The sequence below is a fragment of the Notolabrus celidotus genome, chromosome 2, assembly GCF_009762535.1.
Source record: "Notolabrus celidotus isolate fNotCel1 chromosome 2, fNotCel1.pri, whole genome shotgun sequence".
In the NCBI taxonomy this organism is placed as follows: Eukaryota; Metazoa; Chordata; class Actinopteri; order Labriformes; family Labridae; genus Notolabrus; species Notolabrus celidotus.
The window spans coordinates 33,328,441-33,343,829 of NC_048273.1; the positions used below are offsets into that span (position 1 = coordinate 33,328,441).

General features: G+C 38.1%; 1 protein-coding gene across 1 annotated transcript in view; it reads left to right on the top strand.

The window, feature by feature from the left end:
- The window catches only part of LOC117826628 (inactive N-acetylated-alpha-linked acidic dipeptidase-like protein 2), a 367,684-nt gene that overhangs the window by 351,120 nt on the left and 1,175 nt on the right, over nt 1-15,389 (top strand). The window lies entirely within an intron of this gene.

Consider the following 15,389-nt stretch of genomic DNA (forward strand, 5'->3'; position numbering starts at 1 on the left):
ATTTTTTTTTTTTTTTTTTTTTTCAAAATAAGGAACATCTACAATGAAGCAACCAACCAATTTAAGACCTTCCATTATCATCATCAACAATTAACATCACCACAATAATGACCAAAGTACCAAGTGCTGGGTCACTCAAGAGCTGAACACAGTGCGAGTCAATTGTAGCTGGACGACATGATCTGCCACTGGGGACAACAGTGGAGAACAGTCTGGCTAAGTGCATAGTGCTTCCTAAAGAGCTGGGTCTTTAGCTGTCTTTTGAAAGTAGAGAGGGACTCTTCAGATCGAATGGAGCTTTCTTCTCACTCAGATTACTGACACTAACTTTTGTGTCGGTAATGTTGCTGTGTGGTGCCCTTTATCAAAAGCTAATACGGGATACTCAAGAAAGGATTTTTTTTATTACCCCCTGGAGTTAAGTTGTGCTTTTTGCATTTCTTTGTGCCGGTTATAGAGGTTCATTTTGTACTTAAATTAACTCCAGTTATTCTGGTGAACTGCCATTCTTTAAAATCAGTTTAGAATCAAGAAACTTCATTGAATCCAACTGAAACAGTATAAGTAATCTGAAAACCAAAACAAAGTGTTTCTGTTGAGGATGATCAAAACTTGCCAATTGAATGCTGCCACTGCAAAAAAGTATATCTCAAGGATCTGTTTTTATGTTCTTCCACACTCTGGATGCAGGTTTTACACAATTTTCAATTTGAAGCATTCAAAACAAACCAGAGTAGAGCTAATCTGATGCACTTAGTATAACTTAACAGCTTATAGACCTTATGTGCAGACCTGAATGCATACGTTTTGATGGAAATGGTTTTTTTTTTTTAGATCTAGTCCTCAAATTAGGGTCTTGCACACTATATAGTATTATTTGTTTTTTTGGAGATACAACATAGATGTGCTATGAAGAGATATCCAGAGTGTTTTTGAGTGATTTGACACCATTAAATACTTTATTCCTCTATATTCAAAAGTAGAATATCATATCCTTTGTTCCAGTGCATTTAACTGACAGCCAAACACAAGTTACAGTGTACTTTACATCCATGAATACATTTTGTGAGTTTTGTACCCTTTTTTTAATTATTATTATTATATCTTAGAAATGTAAATTATCTTCCCTCTTAAACAAGCTGAAAATTGTTGTTTCACAAGGCTATACTTTTTTAAAGTCCTCCTCGGGTTTTCCAAGCAAAACGCTTTCCAGGAAGCAAATTGCAAAATCCCCAGCAAGGCTGCAACCAAGCTCTTAGACTAGAGAGATGGAGGAGGAGGAGGCTGGGTTAGTGGAGGTAAAGCTTAACCAGCAGTGGCAGAGTGTGCAGTAGTGTTGTAGCAATGGACTGCCTTGTTTTGAGAATGCGCTGTAATTGGTTGTGTGTGATTGAAAACAATGGCTGTCTGATAACAGCTGGGGCGTCTGACTTTGGATTCCTGCATGAACTTATTCAAAGTTGTTTTGTTTTGAGACAGTTATTGGTGAATGGTAATCCGTTGTTCACTCAGTGAAAGTATTGATGTATTTGAAGGTAATATTTGTACATTTAGACCTTGATGACAGGAGGTTTTTGTTTCTATGATACTATCATCAAATGCTGTAGGTAATTATGAAGGTGTTTATCAAGTTGTTAGAATATTTAGCTGTTAGTTAAGTTAGTATTGTGCACACAGTCTCTAATTGCAGCTGAAGGCTGCTGAGTGAATGTGGTAGAAAGAGGGTTCATTGCAGGTCACACCTGTTTGAACACAATAGCCCTGTAGCCTACATATTCATGACTCACACAAGCTGTTTCTGCTCTGCCTTTGAAAAATCTAAAATGCATCAGTATTCAGAAAGGAGCAGCAATTTTAAAGCCAAACCCGAAATTCATCTTTTCCAATCTCATTTTGAGTTACAAGACACTCAGTTGGCGTTGAGTCTGTTCTCTTATTCCACAAGATAAATTAATAAGTAGCATAGGATACGATACGATACAATAAAATGCCATAAAATATGATGTAATGTGATACGATAGAAAAAAAGATATACACTTTGATGCTTGGATTCAAATGCTGTATTGCTGTCTTAAAAGTAGTAGTGGAGCACATGCCAATAACCATGTTCCACACATAGACTGTATAAATAAGTGACGCAGGATTTGTGACGTCACCCATCTGATTTTGAGGTGCTGTTTTGAAGCCAATCCTCTGTGGGAGCCATATTAGAAATACTGAAGTCAACCTAACTTCTGTTGAGCTAGTGTGAGGTAAAGAGGCGTACTTTGAGCCTCCTAGCCAACAGCTACAGTGTTCCTGCCTGTCAATCAAGTCAGCTGTGCCTCTCATAATGGAAAACTCATAATCTTAATATCTTCGAAACTGCCGCTTTATGAAAAAATGAACCGCTGTGCAGTGTGTGCTGATCGAGACTTGAGCTGGCTGTAAACATGTTTATTCCTGCTGTAAAGATCGCCTTTTTTGATTTGTGTGTATGTGGTTTCCGCTACTTCCGGAGCCAGCCTCAAGTGGACACTCAATGAACTGCAGTTTTTAACACTTCCGCATTGGCTTCAATTCTCACAGAACTTTTTACACATAATCACAACAATAAGTGAAAAAGACAAAAACACTGTATGAAACAATTTCATACCCCACACTGCCTTAAATAATTCTGATTGAAGTATTTACACATTCATTTTTAAACTTTTTTAGTTTGCATTCAGGTTTGTACCATCAGCCAAATTACCATAGGCTCACTTTTCTAATATTATTTTAACAACAGCATTAAATCAGTCTTCACTGTATTGGTTTGGACCTGATGTTGCAAAGTTGCTCACTTTATATACTGATTTGGCAGTGGGGGGTTTGGGGCCATCTCCATTACTATCATCACCAAGTGTGCCTAATGGCTAAGACAGGTTTACCAATTTTTGTCAACATTTTTAACTTTTTCTTTCTCATTTCACAAACTTCAAACTTACCCTAAACCAAGAAGCGCTATGCACTTAGCTAGACTGTTCTCCACTGTTGTCCCCAGTGGCAGACCATGTCGTCCAGCTACAATTGACTCACACTGTCCTTCTCTACTCTGGGAATCTGTGTTCAGCTCTTGAGTGACCCAGCACTTGGTACTTTGGTCATTATTGTGGTGATGTTAATTGTTGATGATGATAACAGAAAGTCTTAAATGGTTTGGTTGCTTCATTGTAGATGTTCCTTATTTTACCAAAAAAAAATAAAAAAATAAAAAAATAAAAACAAATCCTTATTTACTTTGTGCATTGCCTTTACACTGTTTTGCATTACCTGCACCCAAATGGACTTGAAGCACTTTGTTACTCGTACTGATCTTGTTTCCTCTTGTCTAGATCTTGCTTGTGTTGTTCTTGTTCTCGTGCGTACGTTGCTTTGGATAAAAGCATCTGCTAAATGACATTGTAACATTGTAACATTGTAACCCTGATTTCCAGCCACACCCCTGAACATGTATAGAAGATAATAAAAACAGCAAAGACCACATAATGTCACTGGAAAGCCATCCAACATATGACCAAACCTTACGCTGAAGGAACCACCTACCTGATTCGGAATGTATCGATGAAAAAAATATATTGCAGATTGTAATATTGAGTTGCTCTTACCTTGACAAAAAAGGCAATACTCTTAACCTAAGTATCCCCTTTAAGGACTCCAATCCAAAGTGGCAACATCCTCACTCTGCCTATGACTAAAGAAGAAAAGGAAAGGGGAAAAAACACATACAGTAGTGATGGTGATTATAACAATGATAACTTAAATGATATACAGGTTTTGACCAAAAAAAGGAAAACTCTGCGTTTTCTGAGCCCTCTCCCTTTCCCTGATACTGTAATCTTGCTATGGTCTCTAAATCATGTGCGGTCCTAATGCCAACCATGATTTAAACCCAGTCAGCCTTCTAGCCTGCATCCACTTCAGTGCTTTCACTGCTTTTTCAGCTTATTATATGTATGGAGCACCGCAACGATAATGTAACATAAAACTTACAGCTTCACCCTGAACACATATTTATTCACTCTGACAAAAAAAGAGAGAAAAGGAGAATAATTTACACACAACAGTGTTTGATATTTCTTCCCAGTAGCAGCTTTTTCAGGGCAGGGCAGCAGTAATTCATTGGCTCTGCACAGTGCATGTACAAGAAATTGAGAGCTCCAGATTAGTTGGGGAAGTTATTTTAGTCAAAGTGTCCAGCTTAAGAATAAACACAATAAATCACATCAATTCACATTTAGTTGGAGAGCAGCTGACCTTGAGTGATAGTGGGGATTTTTCCCTATGGGCTATAAATCTTATTTCATAATAGTAACATCTTTGTTGGGTGTGATTTTAGTATCCACACAGGGTCTCTGCTATACATCCTGTAGTTCCTAGCAGCTCTTTAGCTGTCTACTTTTCAACTGGATTCTAGCAGGATAAATGGCCTCAGTGTTATTCACAGTTTATGGCAGTAATGGACATGTTAATTGTCCTAGACAGCCATTAGCATCCCTGCTAAAATTAGCTGCTCCATCATGCTTGGAAAGCATTAGGACTTAATAGCACTCATTTATAAAGGAAGTTAGCATTCCCTCACAAGACTGAGACAATTATCTTAAGAGCATAGTCTCTCAAATGTTTACCTTGATGGTTGTATTCAGGGCCGGCTCCAGGCACAGGCTATTTCAGCAGTCACATTGGGGCGAAACTTTTGGGATGCTATCCCAAACCTTAATATTGTGAGTGTAGCCCTGAATAGGATAATAAATGTGGATTTACTGCAAGATGGTCAATTGTCTTGTCTGCTCTGTTTGTTCACTGTCACTCTGCTGCTTACGTTCTCCCTTACTACCCCAACCACTTCCTCATTTTGCAGTGCCAGGCAGAGGATTCAGGTTAAATTCCGGTTGAAAAATCACATCTGTATTTGTTGTGATAGATCCCCAAGAGACAGAAACTTAAGAGGTTAGTGTTTGTTTAAGCTAATCCCTTCTCCATGTTTTAGGTGCTGGTGTTTACTGTTGTTTAATTAGGGACATTGTCATCTGACTGACTATCTCTATATCGTTCATTTTAATGTTGATAACTACTTGCAGGGGGTAGGTGCCTGACTTAGTGATTAACCTTTTCCACAACACAGAGTCTATATTTGAGAGCAGAATTAAATTTCATGTCAAGAAAAACTAACTACACATGTACAGGACAAAATCAGCAAAGACCTCTTTGTCCACAGGGGGCACCAAAAATCAACACTAACTGACAGTTCCTCACAGGAGCTTCAGAAAGTTGAATGATAAAGACATGTAAAAGAGGGATAACGCATAGTGAGAGGGTAGTTATGTAAATTAGAATTCCAATGGGGCGAGACAAGACCCCAATGCAAAGCGAAGTAGTGTATGTAACAAAAAGCCAAAATGCAGCTTATTGTTCTAAACTGCATGGATCAATATTGAAATGTCATTGTATATCTGTCTGTGCTAGATAATTCTGTTGTATATTAGAATCCAATATGTACAAACAACAGTGTTATCTCCCCAAAAAACTGCACTTTAATCTTTAGCCATGGATCATTGAAACACTTTACTGAGGAAGCTGCTCATAGTTTATTAATTTTCAATTCAATTCAAATTTTCTTTATTGGCATGAACAAAGAGATGTTATTGCCAAAGCACACAAATTCATACAATACATTATATATATTCATAACACACTACACTCACCATATATACATTAATCACACACCATATTCATTACATATTATATTCATCACATACATATCAACCATATATAACATATATTATATATTTTATATGCATTAATGAACGATGGTGTCACCTATACAGCATATCTCAATGTCCTCACCCGATGCGGCACGCTCACAAAAAAACCTCCACCTAAAATCAAACACCATGGGATGGTGCGTCCCTCAGGCTGTGACAGGCAGACACATATTTAGAAGCCAGAGGAGCTGCTGACCCTTCCCCCAGGAGAACTGACAGTTTCTCTTCTGGGGTTAATGTTGGGAAGTTTGGTACCATTTTAGTAATTTCCCTGTAGTGGGCATCTCTTAGTAAAGAGAACTTGCTGCATTGGAGGAGGAAGTGCATCTCTGTCTCTATGTCCCCTGTAGAGCAGTGAGCACATAGACGCTCCTCTCTGGGCAGCCATGTCTGTCTGTGTCTCCCTGTCTCTATAGCCAGCTGGTGATCACTCAGCCTGTATTCGGTCAGGATACGTCTTTGTTTTGTATCTCTGACACTGTACAGATATTCAGATAATTTATAATCACGGTTTAGGGTCAGTAGTTTCTTATCATAGTTATAGTAGTAGTAGTAGTTTATTATCATACAGTGAAATAATACATACAGTATGTGGAATGCTGTAAATATTTCAGTGCAGTGATTCAGTTGCTGCTGACTCTGAAATGTTATGTATGATAATAAGAAGTCTTGGTCACCAGCAGGGTCAGTGAATGGTCCTGCAGTTTACCCTGTGAGAATCGAACTCTGCTTCTATTTTAAATGCCAGAGTTATAAAGGTGAACAACTTCAGCCCTGAATCAATATTCTCTGCAGAATATTACAGCACACATTGGACCGTTTATTATCTTGATCAATGGGATGTTTTATTGGCAAGGATGTATTACAACTCTAACAGGTTATTTTATTACTGTATGGCAGTAATTAAAATGTGCATGTTCCTTGGACTCTCAGACCCGCACCCTGTGTTGGCTGAGTGTGCTGCTTGGCTAGCACAGAGAGCATTTTAAAAGAAGAGTGATAAGCATAACTGTGATTCTTCATGCAACCAATGTTTCAATTTATGTGAAAAATGTTCCTAACTGAAATACACTATTAATCGCAATGTTATTTTATTCAGTGAAATGGTTTATTAAGAAAAAAAGACAACAAATCAACCAAGCGTTGTATATATATTTAACTCAGTGATTCCCAAACTTGGGGGCATGACCTCAAGGGGGTCCTTGAGTTATGACGGGGGCGTGGCAATGCTTATGAAAAACATAGCTCTGCACTGACAGCAAAGCATGACCAGATACACATAAGGCTGTTGATTAATTTACACCAAACCTCACAATTACTCCAACAAAGACAATAATTCATGACAAGTCATACCTCCATCTTGGCTTGGCCTCCACTATCAATGGGAAACTTCTCTGAATTTTGAAGTAGAATGCTGCAGTTTGTCTCATTCAGTCGGTCTGTTTGTAAAAGATGTCACACAGGTTCCTTCTTTTTATTTACTTTTTGCAGTGTCCCAAATAAATTCTAACTGAATAATTTATTTGCAAAGGCCGTGTCTGATGTGGAAGTTAGTTTTCATGAATGTTTATGTTTTGATATATACAGTATGTGAGAGGAGGGGAGCTTGATACCTGTTTCAGCTACCAAAGGGGGGCCCTGCAGAAACAGTTTGGGAACCAATGTTTACACTCAAACTGCACAAATTCATCACAATCGCATCGTTGCTTGACTCTGTGGGATACATCAGTCAGTCAGTAAAAATAGCGTCAAAACTGGTCAAAAAATGTTTTATGTTGTTGAACACATAGAGCTGAACACTTTCTGACCACAATTAATGGTAAAAACATAAAAAAGAAAAAGCAGTCACATTTGATTAAGTAGAATTTCCAATAAAACGCAACAATGTAAACAGTTTGAAAAAGTCCTTCTTTCTAAATCCAATATCCTCAAACGGGGAACGCCCAGAAACCATAGTTCATAGAAAACCATGTTAGCTCAAGCTCACGCCAAACAGCAATCTCTGTTTTTTAAAGATCAAGATTCATGCATAATTCACATGGATCTGGGGCACTGCTGGTTTGACTGACAGGTGAGTGCATTGTACTTGCTTGCAAAGCAGTAATGCTTCTCATAAGCTTGATCCTGTGGGTTCATTTAATTTCATTCTATGCATGTTTCTGGATTAGTTGGAAGTTAGTTGGAGTTAGCATTACCAATATGGTGATGGCCATGTTTGGGCTTTGTACCACCCTCTTCGGAAACCAACAGATGATATCAGTGAGACTACATCCACTGATATGAAACAGGCTGAGGCTGACACTCCACTCCAAATCCACACAGTAACAAGGGTCTTTGACCCTGTCCTTGATTCACTGTTGGTAACAGTGTTAACCACTCTGCGGTCCTGTAGATCTCTTACAATGAACATAGCTGCAGCACTACACTCTCTCTGCCTGCTGCTGCTGCTGATGATGCTGATGTTCTGCTATGACTAGTGCACATCAACAGACAGCAAATTAAGTAACTGTGCAGTAAAAGTCATGACTCACTAATTCTGCAAGTGGATCAGATCTTTAATGTGGACCTGCCAAGACTGGACAGCAGTTGTGTTCACTGATGAATCCTTTGACACAGCCTTATAGACTTTGTTAGTACTCTTGACATCTTTGCAAGAGCTGTCAGTGACAGTGAGTCCCTTCATTATCTAGTTTAGCGGCTTGGTGTGGGGGACTCATCCATTGTTCTGGTGAGTTAACACATTCAACTTCTGCAAGGTATCAAGCAGCATGAGTTTGTTCTAACTTGGTTCAAGTAGATCTTCTCTCTTTAACATCAACAGAGTAGTGCTTCAGAAATTATTGAGTTCCTGGAAAATGTTTGTGCTCTGTCCCTTGAATAAGTAGCTCCAAGAGGCCAGCATGTGATATTAAAAAACAGATATTGCCGTGTGGACATTAAAATAATGTGCATATGTTAAAATAATAGAACCATCTTTAACTTGTATGCAAGATGAGTTTGGTTGTTGGGCTTCAAGATGGCTGCCAAAACTCATTACAGTTGTTTTTACAGACGGACAGTTCTAGTTCAAGAGAGGAAGCAAATCTTCACCCTAAGCTGTTGAATATTGATGTCATCTACAAAGGCTTCTTACTTAATTCATAGGAATGTTGTCTATAATGCATCACTTTGAGATGTAGCTGGCAAGGAAGTTTCTGGATGTTACTGTTCAATATTCAGGCTGGTGGTGGCAACATATGATGAGTTTTAGGTAACACTTTGGCAGCTTATTCATATGAGTAATTCCTAAAAATATAAGTATGGCATAAATAAAGGGGCTGTGAGATTTTGAGTTTGAAAAATTATGTTTGACAGTGTAAAATGTGGAACCATTTTTTGTGGTTTTTACACACAGAGGCAGGATTTGTATGTATAAAAGGTTCTGTAGTTGAAGACATATTTTGAGTATCTGTAGTTCAAAAGTTTGCAGGAATATTTCTAACAATGAGTCATAATGAGACAAACAAACTCCTCTGTGTGTGTGCGACCCCAAACACACCAGCTTACAAACACTAGGATATGAAGATTGACGTTTTTTATACAGCTGTGCTGACCAGCCAATCAGAACTTTTCCATGCAAACCTGCAGTCTATCCAATCAGGAAAAGTCAAACTATCCAATCAGGAGACTAGAACACATCCTTTTTATGCATGCACCAAATATTTCTACAGCTACAAAACATTTTTAGAGATTCACACTCCATTTTACAAGCTCAAAATCTTATTGACCTTTCATTTACCCCATAAAAAGCAGTAACATAATCTTCATTCATATTTAATCAGCACTGATTAGTTTGAAAGTTTGATCCATGTTTCTTGAGCCTTGTACTTAGCAGCCTCATTTACACTGTGTAAGCAGACCTGCTCTCCACAAAAGAAATGAGGTCCAGTGGTTGATGTACCTCATTAAATCATGTCTGATCTCTCATCGATGGTTAATAAATGTAAGTTATTAAAACATTTTATATTGTACGCACAGTGTTAGGTGGCTGTTAGGGTCACCATGATTCTATTCTCCCAATGAACAACATATAAGCACTACTTGCACAGGATTAGTATCACCTGGGGACTTCTGGTAATTGGTGGATTACACCTTGACGTCAGTGGTTGGTGTGGTGCATTCACACAGGATAAACAAAGTCTGTAATTTACTTGGATTTACTGAAAAGTGTGATTGAAAGGGCTGATGACATCTTCCTTGTCTATTGGGGCAGCATCACGGTTTATGGTGCACGGCCTGACAGAAATTAACCAAAAGAAGATGACAAACCAACATGGTCTCAGCAGATGTGTGTCTAACATAAGTCTGGTCCTGCTGGAGGTTTCTGCCTGTTAAAGGAAGTTTGTCCTTGCCACTGCAACTTGCTAAATGCTATAACCTGCTCTGCTCATGGTGGATTAAGATGAGATCAGACTGAGTCCTGTCTGTAAGTTGGGACTGGATCATTGTGATTTGGCGCTTCACAAATAGATTGATTGATTGAGAAATTGGAACACAACATACACTTTATAACTTTTTGTCATGTAGAGTTTAGTAGCCACCACACATCAAAGCAGAACATTTTACTCCCTTCTTCTGTGATATGCATGAGAATGCTCATCGTTGTGCTTCCTGTTTTGGGACTCTAGATGTTGGACTTTAACTTTTTATTTTATTAACATTAAGTTTTATTCCTGACATTATGAAATGTCTTTTAGTCCAATTTACACATAAGTTAAAGTTACAGATTTTGGCTCCTTCTGTTTCCTACTTCTCACTTTTTACAGAAGGATGAGCAAAAATGTTCCTTCTTTTGATCTAAACCTTAAACTATAGACAGCAGAGCACACAGTCACAACATGCAGCTGTCAGTGCTGAACAAATGCTGCTGCTCCCGCCTGAGTAACACCTGGGACCAGCAGACACAGTTTAAACCCAATTTGTTGTGTTGCAGAGCCGGAGACGGCCTCCATTAAGAGTGGATGTCAGGCTTCCCGTGGGCCACACCAATCGATAGCAGATGTGTTTATTAACACAGAGGTGCTTCAAAAAGACCTCTCTCATAACTGGATATTCGCAGACAGATGGTGGATGAAAGCCTGTTGGTTATAGAACACAGACAGGCAAAACTATAACGCTTCTGAGGCATTTTTTTCTATGCATCACATTGCTCTTAGTTTATTTGTGTAATTTTGTGCTGCTTTCATCACACTGACTGAATACATATTTTTATATCAAGGCAGCTTTTGATATGTAAGGAAAAATAAATGAAAGACTGTGCAGTGCATGGCTTGCAAAACACAGCTAAACCCCTCTCCAGTTTTTAGTTTATGTACGTAACCACTTGAGGGATATTATCCAAGTCTTAAAAAAGTTACAATCCAACAAATATAAAAAACAAACAAACAAAAGTCTTTTTTTTTGGTTTGGTTATTGAGTGTGTTTCTCTACCTGTATGCTCCAGAACATTGTTGCACATGTACATTAAGATGTACACAAATGCGAAGAGTTTGCTGGCTACTTCAGGGAGAAAATACTTAAAATTAGGTCTGGTATCTGCCAACAAAACATGCACACTGCACTTTTACCTGTACCAAATGTACCCTGCGATGATAAGTACGGCTGTTTTGACCTGGTTGATGCTGACACACTGAGGAGGGTGGTAACAGAACTGAAACCCTCCACATGTTCCCTTGATCCCATCCCTACCTCCCTTTTTAAAACTGTTTTTAATTCTGTATCGGAAGACATACTCACCATAGTAAATTATTCTCTACAGCTGGGTGTCTTCCCAAATGATTTTAAAACTGCTTTAGTGAAACCTCTTTTAAAGAAAGGGAACTTAGACATTTTATCACCTAGTAATTTTAGACCAATTTCAAATCTCCCATTTTTAAGTAAGATTTTAGAGAAACTTGTTTTTATCCAGTTAAATACCTTTTTGCTTTCGATACTGTTGACCACCAAATTCTTTTAAACAGATTAAGTGAGTATGTTGGCCTGTCCGGTAGTGTTTTTAAATGGTTCGCATCCTACCTCTCTAACAGAAATTTTTATGTAACAATCAACAATCAAAACTCTGAACATCATGAGGTTACCTGTGGGGTACCGCAAGGATCAATTTTAGGACCGTTACTTTTTAACTTGTACATGCTTCCCCTGGGCAGTGTCATCAGGAGACATGGCATAGATTTCCACAGCTACGCTGATGACACTCAGCTCTATGTGGCCGTGTCTCCTGATGACACTGGGCCGATTGACTCACTTTTTAACTGCATTTTAGATATTAAAACCTGGATGTCACATAACTTTTTACAGCTCAACCAGGAAAAAACGGACGTACTTGTCATCGGCTCAAAGGCTCAGAGAGAGAAACTGGCCTCCACACTAAATGTTCATGGACTTAATCCAAGCCAAGAAGCCAGAAACCTAGGTGTTTTATTTGATTCTGATTTTAATTTTAAACCACATGTTCGTTTTATCACCAAAACAGCCTTTTATCATTTAAAGAACATTTCTAGAGTGAGGCCGTTTCTCTCTCTGAGCAACACAGAGAGACTAATGCACGCTTTTATAACCAGCACGCTGGACTACTGCAATGCTCTCCTTTCTGGTCTTCCAAAGAACACAATTAACAAACTGCAGTTTATACAAAATGCAGCAGCTAGAGTTTTAACGAGGACCAGAGGGAGAGCACACATTACGCCTATTTTAAAATCTTTACATTGGCTGCCTGTTGCTTTTCGTATTGATTTTAAAATTATTTTACTAGTTTTTAAGGCACTGCATGGCCTTGCACCAGACTACATCTCAGAGATGCTTTTAGTATATAAACCAGGTAGGTCTCTCAGATCCTCCGGCTCCTCTCTTTTAGCTGTTCCTAAGAGCAGAACTAAAACATTTGGTGACGCTGCTTTCAGCCACTACGCTCCCAAACTATGGAACAGCCTGCCGGAGGATCTGAGAGGAGCTGTTGGAGATATTGAGACTTTTAAACGTAAACTAAAAACGTATTTATTCAGTCTGGCTTTTATGTAGGGTTTAACAATTTTATTACCTACCTTTTACTATAATATTGATTTAAATGTTGCTTTATTATTTTAGTAATTTTAACTGTTATCTTATTCTATTTTTATGTATTTATTCATTCATTTATTTAATTTTATTTATCTACTCAGTTTTATTGATATTTTTCAGCCTTAGTTTTATTTTTCAACTCTTATCCTTACCTTTTAAATCTATTTATTTTAACTATTTTTATTTCTTAATTTTGATGCTTTAACTTATTTTAATTACACATATTTTATTTTGGTGTGCATTGGTCTCTATTTTATTTTATTTTTATGTTGTTCTTATTTTTAATTTGTATTTTTATTAGTTTTATTATTATCATTATTATTATCTTCCACTAAAATGTCTTAGCATTGTTTCATTTCTGCTTCTTTCTTGTTTTCAATCGCTGTAAAGCACTTTGGGTTGCATTTTATTTGTATGAAAGGTGCTATATAAATAAAGCTTGATTGATTGATTGATTGATTGAAGATCTACTTAAAACATAACTGTCAGCAAACAAGGACAAACAGGACAAGGACACGTGTTTATGTCAGGGTTGAGTTTTTTTCCAAAAGAAAAAGTGTAAAGCATTTCAAAGCTCTGTAGCTGAGCCTCACTGTTGGTTTCTTTACTTACATTTTCTTCTGAAAGTGGTATTTTCAGGCATTTTTGGCTTTAATTGATAGGACAGCTGAAGAGAGACGGGAAATGTGGGGAGCAGAGAGTTGGGGAAGGCATACAGCAAATCGCAGAGGCTTGGATCCAAACATAAGACTGCTGCGATGAGGACTGTAGCCACTGTATATTTGTGCATGCTTAAACCACTAGGTGCCCCTCTTATTAACATTTTAATTTTTGGCACAGTCATTCAGAGCTAAAGGTAATACCTGTCATATAGGTGTCCTGTTGTTCTGTTTATTTAAATAAAATCAAAAGTCATCAGCCAATTTAGGACAGATAATTAATAGTTACCATGATGCAATATCATAACTGCCTTATCTTTGTTTATGACTACATCATGCAGATGTAGCCCTATAATAACAACAAAAAAATACATCAATAGTAAAGTCAAGTATCACCACAGTTTTTGGACAGTTTAACAGTTTATTAATACAATCATCTCGCCTCCACCTCCTCCCATTGTGGAGATGTGAGGCCAAAAAACAACCTCAATGGGCACTGACATATTGAGCAGATGGAGTTATTGCTTTTGCTGCACTGGCGTCACACCCCTGCTCACCAAAACACACGTTTAGCTTCCCAATAAAACAGCAAAAATCCCTCAGGTTGGTTCAGAGCAGCTGTTAAACGGTTCAATTTCACTTGCGCTTTCCCAACTTGTCTTGGCAGAGTCAATTTAATGATAAATAATCACACAACTGTTGCTTACAACTTTTTACTAATGCTTTTAAAACCGTTTTAAGCAATAGGAAAGGGTAGATGCAGTTGTGTTGAATACTGCCATATGGGGATGTGGTTGAAACAGATTTGAAATCATCTGCTGAATTTTTTGTATGCATTTCTATTTTTTTGGTGAAGTCAAACCACATTTGGATACAGACAGTAAAAGCAACCATGAGCTTGATGGTAAATAAGAAGCTGCTTTCATTCAGATACTAACTTTTAGCATATTGTCACATAATTAACATATCAATATAGTATACCCCTTATGTCACAAGAGTAGTCTCTCTGGTGTCATAAACTAGAGTTGTGTGGCAGAGTGGATACAGAGTCTAAACAGTGCTCTGAGTCTAAATCGTATGCTGAAGGTCAGTGTTTCTTCACACCCTACAGCTCCCGACCTGTGTCTTAACAGATGAAGAATCACTCCATTTACTCCCTAAGACTGTCTGTTCAGCCACTTTAAGAAAAATCAATGTACTCCAGCCCCGAGGAGGGCTACACTCTGAAGTCACTGCCATTCTGACCTACAAGTGACTACTCTGTACACCCCCAAAGGCTCAACTGTGTTCATATATATGTGCTTTGCTATATCTGTTCTGGAGTGACAGGAAGACAAAGAGCCATGGATACAGAGGTGTTTAAAGCACAGCAATTCACACGTGTGATCTGTATAGGACAACAAAAGTAAAAGGTCCAATTGTGGAAAACAAGATTCCATGTGTCCTAGTTTCAGTTGTGATTTTCCTTTGGAGAAGTAAATGGTGGGTCAGCTCACACAGAACCCAGAACCCAAAACCCACTTGAGTCAGGATTGGGAACAAAATTGTAAATTTAACCCTGTTATTGTTCGTATTCCTTGGACCAATGTTGTAGTTGAGTCGCCAAACCTGGAATTCTCAGCGTTTAAGTCCAAGTCCAGTCAGCAGAGTAGTAGCCGAGTCTAGTCAGTTTTGTCAGACCACAGGATAGGTTTTCGACTTTTCTAATCCGAGAAGCTGCAGATGTTTCTGGATCATGTTTATACACGCTTTCCTCTTTGCATGGTACAGTTTTAACAAGTTGTATTCACACACAATGTTTTGAGATGTGATTTTGAGGCCATGCAGTGATTTCCACTACAGAGTCATGACT